Consider the following 14,997-nt stretch of genomic DNA (forward strand, 5'->3'; position numbering starts at 1 on the left):
AGCCATAAAAAGAAATGAAACTGAGTTATTTGTAGTGAGGTGGATGGACCTGGAGTCTGTCATACAGAGTGAAGTAAGTCAGAAGGAGAAAAACAAATACCGTATGCTAACACATATATATATGGAATCTAAGAAAAAAAAATGTCATGAAGAGACTAGGGGTAGGACAGGAATAAAACACAGACCTACTAGAACATGGACTTGAGGATATGGGGAGGGGGAAGGGTAAGCTGTGATGAGGTGAGAGAGTGACATGGACATATATACACTACCAAATGTAGGGTGGTTAGCTAGCGGGAAGCAGCCGCATGGCACAGGGAGATCAGCTAGGTGGTTTGTGACCACCTAGAGGGGTGGGATAAGGAGGGTGGGAGGGAGGGTGACGCTGTAAAGCAGTTATACTCCAATAAAGATGTTAAAAAAATAAAATAAAATACTATTAAAATACTATCTTTTGTTTATCAATTATCAAATAAAATAATAATAGTTAAGGGAAGGAAAGTAAAATAGGCATTTTCACACTTTGCCAATATAAGCAGATTTTGGTACAACCTTCATATTGAGGTTGGGGGTAAAAAAAAAAAAAAAAAAAAATATATATATATATATATATATATATATATATATATCTCCAGTCTTAAAAACGTTCAAATCCTCTAACTCCACCTCTAGAATTCCATACTAAGGAAACTATCAGAGATTTTTTTTCATAAAGTTATTAATCTGAACATTTTTTAGAAAAGAGAAAGTTATTTTTAAAAACCTCAAATGTCTAACATTTGGATTAAGTAAATTATGGCACATTCAAACAATGGATTTTTTACCTAACTATTCAAAATTTGACTTCCAAAAACTGTTCAATGATGTGTCTTCTTTTATACTTGTCTGTATTTTTCTAGATTCTCAACAGTGAGACTATATTTCACCTATAATTAGAGAAAGAGACAAACCACTTTCTCAGAAAATATTTTTAAACGAAATAGACACGATTTATTTGTTTCAAAGGAAAAATATCATAGTATCCTTCATTTCATCTTTCCCCATAAAAAGACAGTTAAGTTTAAACATTTTCTAGGTTAAAATCTGAGCAGCTAATACCATTTCCTTAGGACTATTCTCCACAATCTCTTAATCTTGAATGAGTGATAGATTTATAAACCTCATCTCTAAAGGAAGAAAACCCAGTGAGGAAATGATATGCTCCAAATCACACTCTTAGTGGCACTATTTGGCCTTTGATTCTTGGGTCTTGTGCACTTGGGCTTTTTACTTTTCTTTTTTTTCAAAAACAAAACCAAAAAAACCAAAATACCAACAAACAAAAACCTTTATGTTGATTAAATCTGAGAACCATTGATGAAGAGGCTGAGATTATAGTTTGGGTCTAAGAGTAGTTCTACTCAAAGTGTGGTCTATGGACCAGTAGAATCAGCTTCTCCTGGGAATTTATTAGACTGGTAAATGCTTGGGCCCAGTGCCAGACTCACTGAATCAGAATTTCAGGGGTGAGCCAGGTGATTTTTCTGCAGCCTCAGGTTTAAGAAGCACTTGTCTAGAGGAAATTAAGCAAAGAGGCTAACAGTATGCAAAGGGAAAGAGGTGCACAGCCCACCTAATGTTCAATGTATATTTTTTAAAGTATATACATTATTATATAATATTCTAAAAACAAACCTTTTTTTTTTTTTTTTTTTTTCGGGACCCGGGCCTCTCACTGTTGTGGCCTCTCCCGTTGCGGAGCACAGGCTCCGGACGCGCGGGCTCACGGGCCATGGCTCACAGGCCCAGCCGCTCCACGGCATGTGGGATCTTCCCGGACCGGCTCACGAAGCCGTGTCCCCTGCATCGGCAGGCGGACTCTCAACCACTGTGCCACCAGGGAAGCCCTTTTTTTCTTGTTATGAACTAGAAAGTACGGCTAGAAAAAATTTTCTTGGCTTTGGACTAAAAAAAGTTGACAGGGCTTAGGATTAAAGGCCAAAAGGAATCTGTAATTAATTCCTGGTTCCATGCAGCTCACTAAATTAAGGCTAAGGGTTTCACATAGGAATTTGGGAACTGTATGTATGCAGTAAATATTTTCGTTATACTTCTCTCAAGCCATGATTGGTTACTGGTGGGTGGTCATTTGAAGATGATGGGATCTCAAACCCAACCGTTTCTTTCAACCTCTTTCCACTTTGGAGTCATGACTCAGTAGGCAAAATTCAGTAGTCATGCTTCCCTGGTGGTCCAGTGGGTAAGACTCCACTCTCCCAATGCAGGGGGTCGGGTTTGATCCCTGGTCAGGGAACTAGATCTCACGTGCATGTCGCAACTAAGAGTTCACATGCCGCAACTAAGAAGTCCGCATGCCGCAACTAAGAAGTCCGCATGCTGCAACTAAGAAATCCGCATGCCACAACTAACAGTCCACATGAGACCTGGCGCAGCCAAAATAAATTAATTTTTAAAAATTAATTAATTAAAAAAAAAAGAAAATTCAGTAGTCATGTATCATCTTTGGTGACTGGCTTAAAGTGTGCTTTACAGAGCCTCCTCATTGACAATGAAAGGTAAGCTAAGGGGATGGAGAGGAAAGGAGGGAGAGAGAGATGAAAAGGTTAGAATCTACTTCTTCGAACCCCTTGCCTTTAACCAAAACAGCTCAGCTTTTACCTGTTTGTGTCCACTTTCCTGTGGAATATACTTGAACAAAGGGCTCCCCTCAAAAAAAAAAAAAAAAGAGCTCTCCTCTAAAAAACATTTTGAAATTTTCTATTCTCTACTACATATTCTCACAATCCAGTAAAAAGCCATAACTGTCTTTTCCCCCCATGAGATCAATGCTCCTTGTTAACTATCTATCACCACAACCTAGCTGTCAAAAAGGACTCACAAGTGCATAATGGGCAGGTGGTCCTGCTTCCAGGCCTCCCTTCTCCAACCACTATCATTAGGGATGAATAAACTAATAATGTTGCAAGTTGCTGTGTTGGATGTGAGGCAAAGCGTACATATAAATCAGCCTATAAACTGAAATAGACACTTACCCTATCTAAGAAGTTAACTATAGCTATAAGTATAAAGTAAAGAGAATAATATTTTCGAGAAGTAGAATAGCTCTGTAACACCAAGTAAGAGAAGTCCTTCAAAGTAGTCACCTTGGGAGACAATTCACTCCAGTAATGCTCCTATTTAAAACATTTCCAGAACCCATCTTTTGGAACTGCAAAAACCACCTAGCCAATTCACAAAACTGTGAGACATAATCAGTCATTGTTTTAAGCCACTAAGCTTTGGGGTGTTTGTTATACAGTAATATATAAGCAAGACAGAAATCTTTAAATCACTACGATTTGGAGGATATTTAAAAGGAAATGATTAGGGACTTCCCTGGTGGCGCAGTGGTTGAGAATCCGCCTGCCAATGCAGGGGACATGGGTTTAATCCTTGGTCCGGGAAGATCCCACATGCCGCAGAGCAACGAAGCCCATGCACCACAACTACTGAGCCTGAGCTCTAGAGCCCGCGAGCCGCCACTACTGAGCCCATGTGCTGCAACTACTGAAGCCCGCATGCCTAGAGCCCGTGCTCCGCAACAAGAGAAGCCACCGCAATGAGAAGCCTGTGCACCGCAATGAAGAGCAGCCCCCGCTTACTGCAACTAGAGAAAGCCTGAGCACAGCAACGAAGACCCAACACAACCAAAAATAAAAAATTAAATTAAAAAAAAAGATACTATCAAAAATAAAAAATAGGGCTTCCCTGGTGGCGCAGTGGTTGAGAGTCCGCCTGCTGATGCAGGGGACATGGGTTCGAGCCCCAGTCCGGGAAGATCCCACATGCTGCGGAGAGGCTAGGCCTGTGAGGCATGGCTGCTGAGCCTGCACGTCCGGAGCCCCTGCTCCGCAATGGGAGAGGCCACAACAGTGAGAGGCCCGCCTACGGCAAAAATAAAATAAAATAAAATAAAAAAATAAATAAATAAAAATAAAAGGAAATGATTAGCCTTACAGAAAAACTCTAGCTATCTAGAACGTACAGGGAATAGGTTGGTCTGATAACAAAGTTTGGCTGTATCTTTAAATAAACAGAATACAACATCCTTCAGATAATAAGAAAATAACATTTTGTAAGAGAAACAACTCTCGGATGAATGGGATCAGCAGTAGGTCCCCAACTCCTCCTTCTTGAGTTTCTGCTTTTTTCCTTGGGGTCATCTGAATCCTATCTATACCGACTTTAGGAATATGCTGATCTCCTTTTTTTTCCTTTACCTGAACATGGATAAAAAATAATTTTCTATTTTTCCCTAAGTACACTAAATATAAGGCTGTATTTTCTTTCTTAAAATAATTATACAAGAAAAGAAAGGAAGCACAAAAGTATAAAAACAGGTAAACAAGTTAAATATAGATTTTAGGATCCTAAGATAAACTTAAGTATAAAGTTTGGATCCTAAAATAACTAAATCTAGCCAGAAGTTGGCTGGCCCTTTTTTTCCCTCTCCACCCAGTTATCAATTTGTTGTCCTTGACCACCGGACCACACAAGAAGCCAAAAACACAGCAGACATTTCAGGGCTCACTGTCTCATTTCCTGGAGAAGATAAAAGACTATCTTATTAAACCAAGAATTCCAGAGAACAGAAGTTTTCTTCTTTAAGTATCAAAATTAATTTTTTTTAAACTTTAGGTATTTTGATAAAACTCTTTTAAAATGTATACTTTCACTTACACACTTTTGTTTTAATCACAGTGTATAGGCTATAACTTAACTTTTTCTTGATGACTCACTGTTAACACTAATATACTATGCTAAAATATAGTTTTGTTCTCAGCATCTATTTTGGACTTACATCCTTAATCATCAAACCAAACCAATCATCAAACCCCTAAGACTGTGTGTTAAGAGTAAATATGGTTCACTTTTGCCACTTCTATTCAACATAGTATTGGAAGTCCTAGCCAGAGCAATTAGGCAAGAAAAAGAAATAAAAGGCATCTGCACCCGTTAGCAGATGATGTGATCTTATACGTAGAGAACCCTAAAGATCCACCCCCACAACTGTTAGAATTAATAAATGAATACAGCAAAGTTGCAGGAAACGAAGTCAACATATAAAACATATAAAAATCAGTTGTGTTTCTAGACAATAATAAGGAACAATCTGAAAAGGAAATTAAGAAAATAATTCCATTTACAACACATCAAAAAGAATAAAATATGTGGGAATAAACTTAACCACTGAAAACTATAAAATGTTACTGGAAGAAATTAAAGAAGATACAAATAAATGGAAAGATATCCTGTGTTCATGGATGGTAAGACTTAATATTGTTAAGATGTCAATACCTGCAATATTTGACAACATGGATGGACATTATGCTAAGTGAAATAGGCTAATCACAGAATGACAAATACTGCCTGATTCCACTTGTCTGAGGAATCTAAAATAGTTTAATTCATGAATCAAAGAGTGGAATGATGGTTGACTGGGGGAGAGGGAAATGAGGAGTTGTTGTTCAATGGGTATAAAGTTCAGTCAAGCAAGATGAATAAGCTCTAAAGATCTGCTGTAAAACAATGCACCTACAGTCAATAATAAATTGTAAACTTAAAAATTTGTTAAGAGGGTAGTTCTTTTCACAACAATAAAAGGATGTCAACTGCCCAAAGCAATCCACAGATTTAATGTAATCCCTTTCAAAATCCTAATGATATTTTTTGCAGAAATAGAAAAATCCATCCTAAAATTTGTATGAAATCGCAAAGGATCCTGAATAGTCAAACAAAATCTTGAAAAAGCAGAACACAGTTGTAGGACTCATACTTCCTTACTACACAGCTTACAGTCATCAAAAGAGTATGGTACTGCCTCATGCTGCTCAGAATGGCCATCATTAAAAAGCCTACAAATGGGCTTCCCTGGTGGCGCAGCGGTTGAGGGTCCTCCTGCCGATGCAGGGGACATGGGTTCGTGCCCCGGTCCAGGAAGATCCCACATGCCGCGGAGTGCCTAGGCCCATGAGCCATGGCCGCTGAGCCTGTGTGTCTGGAGCCTGTGCTCTGCAACGGGAGAGGCCACAACAGTGAGAGGCCCACGTACCACAAAAAAAAAAAAAAAAAAAAAAGCCTACAAATAACAAATGCTGGAGAGGGTGTGGAGAAAAGGGAACCTTCCTACACTGTTAATGGGAATGCAAGTTGGTGCATCCACTGTGGAAAACTGTATGGAAGCTCCTCAGAAAACTAAAAATAGAATTACCATATGATCCAGCAATCCCAGTACTGGCATACATCTGGGCAAAACTATAATTCAAAAAGATTATCGCTTCTCGGCCTTTTGGCTAAGATCAAGTGCAAAAAGATACATGCACCCCTATGTTCACAGCAGCACTATTCACAATAGCCAAGACATGGAAACAACCTAAATGTCCACCAACAGATGAATGGATAAAGAAGATGTGGTATATATACACAATGGAATACTACTCAGCCATAAAAAAGAACGAAATAATGCCATTTGCAGCAATATGGATGCAACTAGAGATTATCATACTAAATGAAGTAAGTCAGAAAGAGAAAGACAAATACCATATGATATCACTTATATGTGGAATCTAAAATACGACACAAATGAAACTATCTATGAAACAGAAACAGAATCAGGGGCATAGAGCACAGACTGGTGGTTGCCAAGGGGGAGGGAGTGGGAGAGGGATGGACTGGGAGTTTGGGATTAGCAGATACAAACTGGTATATACAGAATGGATAAACAACAAGGTCCTACTGTATAGCATAGGGAACTATATTCAATATCCTGTGATAAACCATAATGGAAAAGAATATCAAGAAGAATGTATATATATGTATAAATGAGTCAATTTGCTGTACAGCAGTAATTAACACAACTTTGTAATTCAACTATACTTCAATAAAAGATAAATTTTTTTAAAAAAGAGTGTGGTACTGGCATAAAGACAGACACACAGACCAATTAAAGAGAACAGAGAGCCTAGAAATAAACCTGGCATATCTGGTCAAATGATACTCGACAAGAATGCCAACACTATTCAAAGGGGAAAGGACAGTCTTCAACAAACGGTGTTAGGAAAACTGGATATCCACATGCCAAAGAATTAGATTAGGCCCTTATCTTACACATCATACAAAAATTAACTCAAAATGGATCAAAACCTAACCATAAAAGATAAACCTATTTAAAAAAACTTAGAAGAAAACACAGGGGAAAAGTTTCATGACACTGAATTCGGCAATGGTTTCTTGGCTGTGACACCAAAAGCACAGGCAACAAAAGAAAAAAATAGGTAAACTGGATCTCATCAAAATTTAAAACTTTTGTGCATCAAAGGATACTATCAACAGACTGAAAAGGCAACCCATGGAATGGGAGAATATATTTTCAAATCATAATATCTGATAAGGGACTTCCATCCTGAATACATAAAATACTCTTACAATTCAACAATAGAAAGACATATAACCCAATTAAAAAATGGGCAAAGGATTTCAATAGACTTTTCTCCAAAGATATAAAAACAGCCAATAAGTACATGAAAAGATACTAAACATCACTAGCCATTAGAGAAATACAAATAAAAACCACAAGATACCATTGCACACCCATTAGGATGACTATTATTTAAAAAACAAAACAGAAAATAAGTGTTGGCAAGTTTATGGAAAAACTGGAATGCTTTACATTGTTGGTGGAAATGTAAAACGGTACAGCCACTGTGGAAAACGGTATGGCAGTTCCTCAAAAAATTAAACACAGAATTACCATATGATTCAGCAATTCCAATTCTGGGTATATATCCAAAGGAATTGAAAACAGGGACTCATATTTGTACACCAATGTTCATAGCAGTTTTATTCACAATAGCCAAAAGGTGGAAACAACCCAAGTGTCCATTGATGAATGTGGATGAAAATAATGTGATATATACATACAATGAATTTTATTCAGCCTTAAAAGGGAAGGAAATTCAGATGCAAGCTATCACATGGATGAACTTTGAAGACATTATGTTAAGTAAAATAAACCAGTCACAAAGAGACAAATATTGTATGATTCGACTTATATGAAGTACCTAGAGTAGTCAAATTCATGGAGAAAGAAAGTAGAATGGTGGTTGCCAGGCGCTGGGGGAAGAGGAAATGAAGAGTTAATTGTTTAATGATTATGCAGTTTCAGTTTGAGAGAAGGAAAAAGTTCTGGAGATGGATGGTGGTGATGGCTGGGCAACAATGTGAATGTACTTAATGACACTGAACTGTATATTTAAGAATGGTAAAAATGGTAAATTTTATATTATATATATTTACCACAACTTAAAAAAAAACAGTAAACGTGGTACAAGAGAGGTTCTACTGTGAGTTAACTTTTCGTTAGAATGCACTCCACACCCCACCCTCATCCCTTGAAGTCAATCCAGAGCAATGTTTATATCTGGCCACTCAAAATAATATGCTCATTTTGCAAGACAGACTCATTTGACAGGAATTACAATATCATATGTCAATGTTTGATTGGTGTTTTCTGGGTAACCTCAACACTGACCAATTGGACTATCTCTACAGAGCCTGCCCTTACCCTAACATGCAGTCAGTGAGCCATCTCAGTCAAGTGACTTTTAATAGGGTGCTCAGTCATTGTGTATGAGCAACAGAAGAAAAGGATGAGTTATTGTCCTAAAGTTGCAGAGAGAAAAATAGAACACATAAGCCTTCCCATGAACTAGGGTTGCCAGATTTAGCAAATAAAAATACAGGACACCCTGCTGTTTATCTGAAATTCAAATTTAACTTGGCATCCTGCATTTTATCTGGCAACACTGAAGTATTGGAAGTGAAGAAAAAATAAATCAAACAATCCAGAGTGTTTTGGGGCTACTGAGGTCTTAACAGGGATCCTAGACAGGGAAAAGTAGAAAAGCCCATTAAAAACATATTGGTTAACAAAAAAAAAGTACTGGTCTCCAGATACCATGCCCCTGCTTAATTCAGCTCAGGAGCTCTTTCCTGCTTTCAGTATCTGTGATCCAAGACTTACTTTGTAAAGTTACAAAGATAAGTCAGAGAATGGTAGAAAGAAAAAGTAAAGGATAAATCAAAGCTAGAGATGGGTGAGAACATACCCAGCTTCCAGTTAGGCAGGCCTTGCCTCAAAAAGGAACCTTAAACATTTAACAAAAAGAAACCTTAAACACTTAACATAAAAAGCAGAGGAAATCAGATTTTGACCTGGCTCAAAGGAGAAAAGAAACAATGATGGTGAGTGTGCTATAGCCATACAGTAGCAGGGACATGGGTAGCAGAACACCAGAGACGGTGGTGGGATCTCCCCACTCCCCTAAACCGTATCACTGCTTAATTTCCATGGAGCCTGCTAAGAAACTCCAGTCACTATTTTACCTACTAATATGCTGAGCCCCAGTGACAATAATGCCACTATTAGTCAGGCAACTACTTCTTAGCTTATAAACTCCCACAGCTTGCCAGCTATTGTTTCATCACTCAGCAATATCATCTACTTGCCCACGGAACCGGGGCCAAAACTGAGGTCGCCAAACCCTGTCTTAGCTTCAGGAAACTAAATCTGTTAAGGTCATCCTCTTAGGAATCAACAAAAACAGGTTTCAGGCTTTCTGTTCTTTGAGAATCCCATCTTTAAAAGGCCTGTGTTCTTGTTTACTACTGACACTGTTCACATAGCGGTAACCCCTGCCTGATTCTGGTCTACTGAGATATAAATGGCCCTATGGCCTGATCATAGTTCAGTAGTATTTAGGAATCTTTGATATTTCTCACACTAGGCCAGCCTGGGATGTCTACCCCTCCAGTGGAGGAAAGGGGAGGGGAGGTATCCAGGAGCTAAAAGGGTAAAATAACTGAGGTCATTCCTCCAACCTGTCCTGAAGCACTAGCTGACCAGCTACACTGAGTAAGGTTTAAAGACTGTGGCTAGCCTCCACAGTTCTTCTCTAGAGGGAGCAGTTAGTCGCTAGGGCAAGAGGAGGGGCGTGACCTGGGTTAAGTTCTTTCAAGATTATCTGGGCAGCCTCTCAGGCACACTGATCAATAAAAATTTCTGCAGCCTTGGCCCTGACTTTTTTTTTTTTTGTAAACAGAACATAAAGGGAAATCAGCTGATAAATAGAAGCTTCTATGTAAATGACATTAGATGCATGAATTGAGAGACTGAATATGTTCAGTTCTATGCTCCCAACATAAGCACCACAAGTAATCCCCTAGATGCCCTTCCTTTTTTCCCACTTCAGGTAACTAGTGCCATTTTTCCCACTAAAGCACTCTGCCTCACAGCCTCTGCATTGGTCTCATTCATTCACCCACCCATTAAATATTTACTGAGTGCTACCGTGTGCCAAGCACTGTGCTGGGCGCTGGAGATACAAATGATTAATGTACGGTCCTTGCCTCCAGGGTAGTCCCCTGGTGTCCTCAGGGCCAGCCTGGTAATCCCAAGCCAGCCCTGGGCAACGGGAACACGGTGCCCTTTGCAGCAGGTAAGAGCGGTAGCAGGGCACTGGCAAACTGCCAGGCCAAAGGTTTTCCCAAGGTAAAACGGGATGTGAGAGCGATCCCAGCCCGGCTCAGGCAGACACCAAGTTGGGAAGCAGGGGCCAAAGGGGCGGAGGGCGCAAATGACCCGGTTGTGCCGAGGACCCCGCCGCAGTCGCCGGGCTGGGTGCTGAGCGGCCGCGCTACCCCAGAGCCGTCACTGGAGATGTGGGTACAACGATGACTACTGGGCGCGAGTCAGCTGAGGGGGTGTCTCCGAAGGGACACTTTGAGGAGACAGTTGGGGTGGATCTGGGGTGACGCCCAAAAGGATGGTTGGTCCTGGGTGTTTGAGGGTTCGGTGGATGGCAGAGCTGAAGGGCCAGGACAGGACTGAAGACGAGGTCGGTCCAGAAGGTCGAGGAAGACCGAAGGGTGAGGTTGCGGCGACGAGGGGGAAGGGCGGAAGGGAAGGGGCGCTAAGGGGTGGATAGGTGGGCAAACTGAGGGCTTTTCTCCTAAGGGATCATTTGGAACGCGAGGGCAGTGGGTCTCCGGGACTTCTTCCGATCCCGAAGAGACGTCCTACCTGGTTTCTTGCCTCAGCTTAGTCCTACGGCGTAGGCGGCGGCGTAGTCTCGCGCCCTGCAGGGGTCGTGTTGCAGCCTGGACCAGCAGGCGCCCCCCTTCTCTCAGACAGCTTGGTAACGTCCGGTCCCCCCTGCAGCTGTGGCGCCGATGGTCCGATCTGAATTGCCTTCATGCCGCCCCTCAGGACGGCCAGTGGTTCCGTCCGCTGTGGGCCAGCGGGTGCTCGCCCACCTCCCCGCTCCTGCTGCGATGAGCGCAGCGAGTCACGCGCAGTGCTTTCCCGCGAGGGGAGAGAGCTGCGAGGCTTCAGCCGTGGCCCCGCCTTCTGCGGCGGAGCCCCGCCCCTTCGGGGTGGTGCCGGGCTAAGCGGGCTGGGGTGTACTGGAGCCCGGAGAACCCTCGCCCGCAGCCTAATTGGCCTGTGGAAGGCAGGTACATATGCGCACCCACCTTAGCGTAATGCCGCGATTCTCGGCCTGACACCGCAGTAGAACCTCTTGGGAAAAATAGAAAAACAAAACTAAAGCCTGACCTCAGCCGAGACCAGTTGAACTGGAAGCACGGGTAGGGTGGAGTAGGGGTGGGATGGTGCCCAGCCTTGATAGTTTTAAAAGCACCCTATGCGTAGCCAGGGTTAAAAAGCCTGGTAAAACCTAGAATGGACAAAGACTCTCTCCTTTGGCTAAAAATTTAGTCAGGCTTTTCTGGGTCTGCCCTGGACTTAGGTTGACTTTGGGCTTTCCTCTTTGTCCTTGTAGAATCCAGTTTGAGCAAGGATCTCACTAAATCAGTTTATTAGAAGTTCTCCGCCCTTGGTATCTGACCATCCTTGGTATCTTTCACCTTGGCCTGCCTTCAGCAAGAATTCTGTTGAGTTGGTCTACCAAGAATCCCCCTTACCCCTGATGTTTCTTCTTAGTAATTGCTATGATCATGTCCCTCCAAAATTCATATGTTGAAATCCTAACCCCCAAAGATTAGTAGGTGGGGCCTTCGGGAGGTGATTAGGTCATGAGGAGCTCACATGATTAGGATTAATAGTTTTATAGAAGAGATCTCACAGAGCTCCCTAGCCCAATCCTCCAGGTGAGGAAGTCTCTGACAAGAGAGCACTTAGCAACCATGCTGGCACCTTGATCTCAGACTTAACAGCCTCCAGAACTGTGAGAAATTTGTTTATAAGCTACTCAGTCTGTGGTGTTTTTTGTATGTTTGCTTGTTTTGTTTTGTTTGGCCGTGTCGTGGGGCATGCAGGATCTTCGTCCCCAACCAGGGACCGAACCCGTGACCCCTGAATTTGGAGCACAGAATCTTAACCACTAGACCACCAGTGAAGTCCCTGTGGTGTTTTTATTATAGCAGCCAGAGCAGATTAAGGCTGTAATTTTCCACCCACTGACCCCCTACCCTGCTCCTTGGCTAATAAATTACCACTTGTCTTTGTTGGGGTCTGAGTTGAACTCAAGCTCTCCCCCACTGCAGCACCCATTGCAGTGGTTCCTATAGCTACTCCATGGTCCCTGCCCCCCTCAGCCCCCGTAAATAAAATCTGCCTTACCATTTTAACAAGTGTCATTAATAATTTTTACTTTAACGGAACTCATGCACTCCTGCTCCTAGTCAGGGTGTATGTGGGACATTGAGGATTGTGTTGTCTTCTTCTTCTATCCAAAGAGGGGTGGGGGCAGGTGGTCATTCAACAAATCGTTATTAGAACCTCACTAGGTTCCATCCTCCGTGAAAGAGTTGAGACTGAGACCTTTTGCTCTTCCAAGACCCAGGCTTGTTGGGTCAAGGAAGCAGACAAATGTCATACTGTGTAATGCATCCTCAGGCTTCACAGAAGGCATGTGAGCTGAGCTTTGAAAAATGAGTGGGAGGTAAAGGGTGTGAAGGAATCAGCATGTGCAAAAGAACCAAGGGGCAAAACAACTGATATGATTGAGATGTGGGACATGATGGAGAGAGCACAGCAGAGATGGTCAGTGGTGTGATAATGAAGAGCCTTCCATGACATACTAAGGAGTTGGGACTCATCCAGTAAGCAGTGGAGAGACACTTTATGTGAAGGCAGGAATGGTAAATCAAATATGAATTTTAGAACTACAATTCTGGGGGCAAAGTGGAGAGGGCTAGGACCAGCCAGGGAGACCAATGAAAAACTGGATGTTTGTGCAGTTAAATGGTGCAGGGTGGGGACTTAGACTAAACTAGGCCAATTGGAATCCCTTCCCTGAAAATTTGGATTTGGGGGAGAGAGAATTACACCCTTACTCATTGTTAGACTTATAATGGAAATTTGAGAGTGCCGAGTGACCAGCTTTTACTTGTCAAATGGTCTGAGTAACAGAGAAAACCAGTTTGCTGAGAAGTATCAATCTGTTGCCTAGAGAGGAGTCAAGTCTAGACACAAAGAGACTACTCCCCAGCTTCCTGGGGCCTCCAGCAGCTGGTTCTACTTCTTACTGAGGCCAGCTTGATTCTTGCCCTAGGTTGATGACATATCCTTCTATCCATTCATATGGTCTCATTTTTGGCTTCAGCAAGTGGGGGTTACTTCCTGTTATTTGTGTTAAGGGATAATTTTTCAAAAAGGTAAAATCATGAGTCTTATACAAATATAAAATAAATCTATATAAAACTCACTAATTAATGAGAGAACCAGTAAGACACTAAGACTGGTTCACATGAGTATTTGACTTTTAGAAATGTAAATTCTCTACCAGATAAAATTAATTTGCATCACTGGGAATAGGAATTATTTGCATTGTTATGGGCAAAAATATTTTGCATTATTATCAGTATTTGAACAGATTTGAACTTTAGAAATCTCACTCTAGTTGGAGTGTAGATATTGAATTAGAGGAAAGTAAAGAGACCAGTTAGGAGACTGTGGAAATTATGATGAGAAATGGGAGGGTCTGAATTAGGACAGTGGCTGAGGGGTTAGATAAGAGGAGATAGATCTAAGAGAGATTAAGGGTATAGAATCTATAGCAGTGGTCCCCAACCTTTATAGCAACCAGGACCAGTTTCGTGGAAGACAGTTTTTCCACGGATGGGGGTGAAAACGGTTCAGGCGGTAATATGAGTGATGGGGAGCGGCAGATGAAGCTTTGCTCGCTTGCCCACCACTCACCTCCTGCTGTGTGGCCTGGTTCCTAACAGGTCGCAGACCAGTACTGGTCTGCAGGCTGGGGGTTTTGGACCCCTGATCTATAGGACTTGATTAATGTGTCATTGGGGGTTGGGGGTAAAGTAGAGTGAATAGTCTAGCATGACTCTCAGGATCCTCCAAACGCTGAGTTTTCTCCAAAACTCTTTTCACATATCTTGGAAGATTTGGAGCTAGAATTACAGGGAAATGTTGGGGCTAGGACAGTGCTCCTTTGTTTCTCTGTTTCTGGCAGTGGTAAATATGGTTATCTCCCCCACAGTTTCTTAAAGAAAAAGATGTAGGATGAGCCAAATGGTCCCGTGACCTCTCCCTGTTCCTGAGAAGCTGTAGATGAGGAACAAGTATAAGCCTATGTAAGTTGGAATCACCTCTCTGTTTTTGCTATTGGCAGCTATTCCATCTAGCTCAAGTGAAAAGATCTCATCACCAACCCAACTTCAGAAAACCCCTCACGGGGTGCTCTCCTGGAATGAAACAGTGTCTTGTCTGTTTCCCTTTGGACATCTGCTTTATTCTTCTCTCTATAGACTAGACACATTGGCCCACTTATCTTCATACTTATAGCAAGTCATGGCCACTTTAAAATGGAGGCCTCTCTTCCTGAAACTATATGACCTTTTAGTAACTATTCTCATCACTGACTTAGTTTCTTGGAATTCTAATTCCCAGAGAGAGCAGGTATATTGGGATTATATATC

General features: G+C 41.7%; 1 protein-coding gene and 1 long non-coding RNA gene across 4 annotated transcripts in view; one reads left to right on the forward strand and one right to left on the reverse strand.

The window, feature by feature from the left end:
• Positions 1-11,407, reverse strand: part of LOC112065515 (AP-4 complex accessory subunit RUSC2-like) — a 59,017-nt gene extending 47,610 nt beyond the window's left edge. The window contains exon 1 of the mRNA XM_055087105.1: positions 11,120-11,407. The gene's annotated coding sequence lies outside the window, so the exon portion shown is untranslated. The remainder of the gene's footprint in view (positions 1-11,119) is intronic.
• The window catches only part of LOC114486868 (uncharacterized), a 108,669-nt gene continuing 104,215 nt past the window's right edge, over positions 10,544-14,997 (forward strand). For all 3 annotated transcript variants that reach the window (XR_008618208.1, XR_003681213.2, XR_003681214.2), the window contains exons 1-2: positions 10,544-10,965; positions 14,559-14,652. This is a non-coding gene — a long non-coding RNA (uncharacterized lncRNA). The remainder of the gene's footprint in view (positions 10,966-14,558; positions 14,653-14,997) is intronic.

Source organism: Physeter macrocephalus, chromosome 9 (assembly GCF_002837175.3).
Source record: "Physeter macrocephalus isolate SW-GA chromosome 9, ASM283717v5, whole genome shotgun sequence".
NCBI classification, from domain to species: domain Eukaryota; kingdom Metazoa; phylum Chordata; class Mammalia; order Artiodactyla; family Physeteridae; genus Physeter; species Physeter macrocephalus.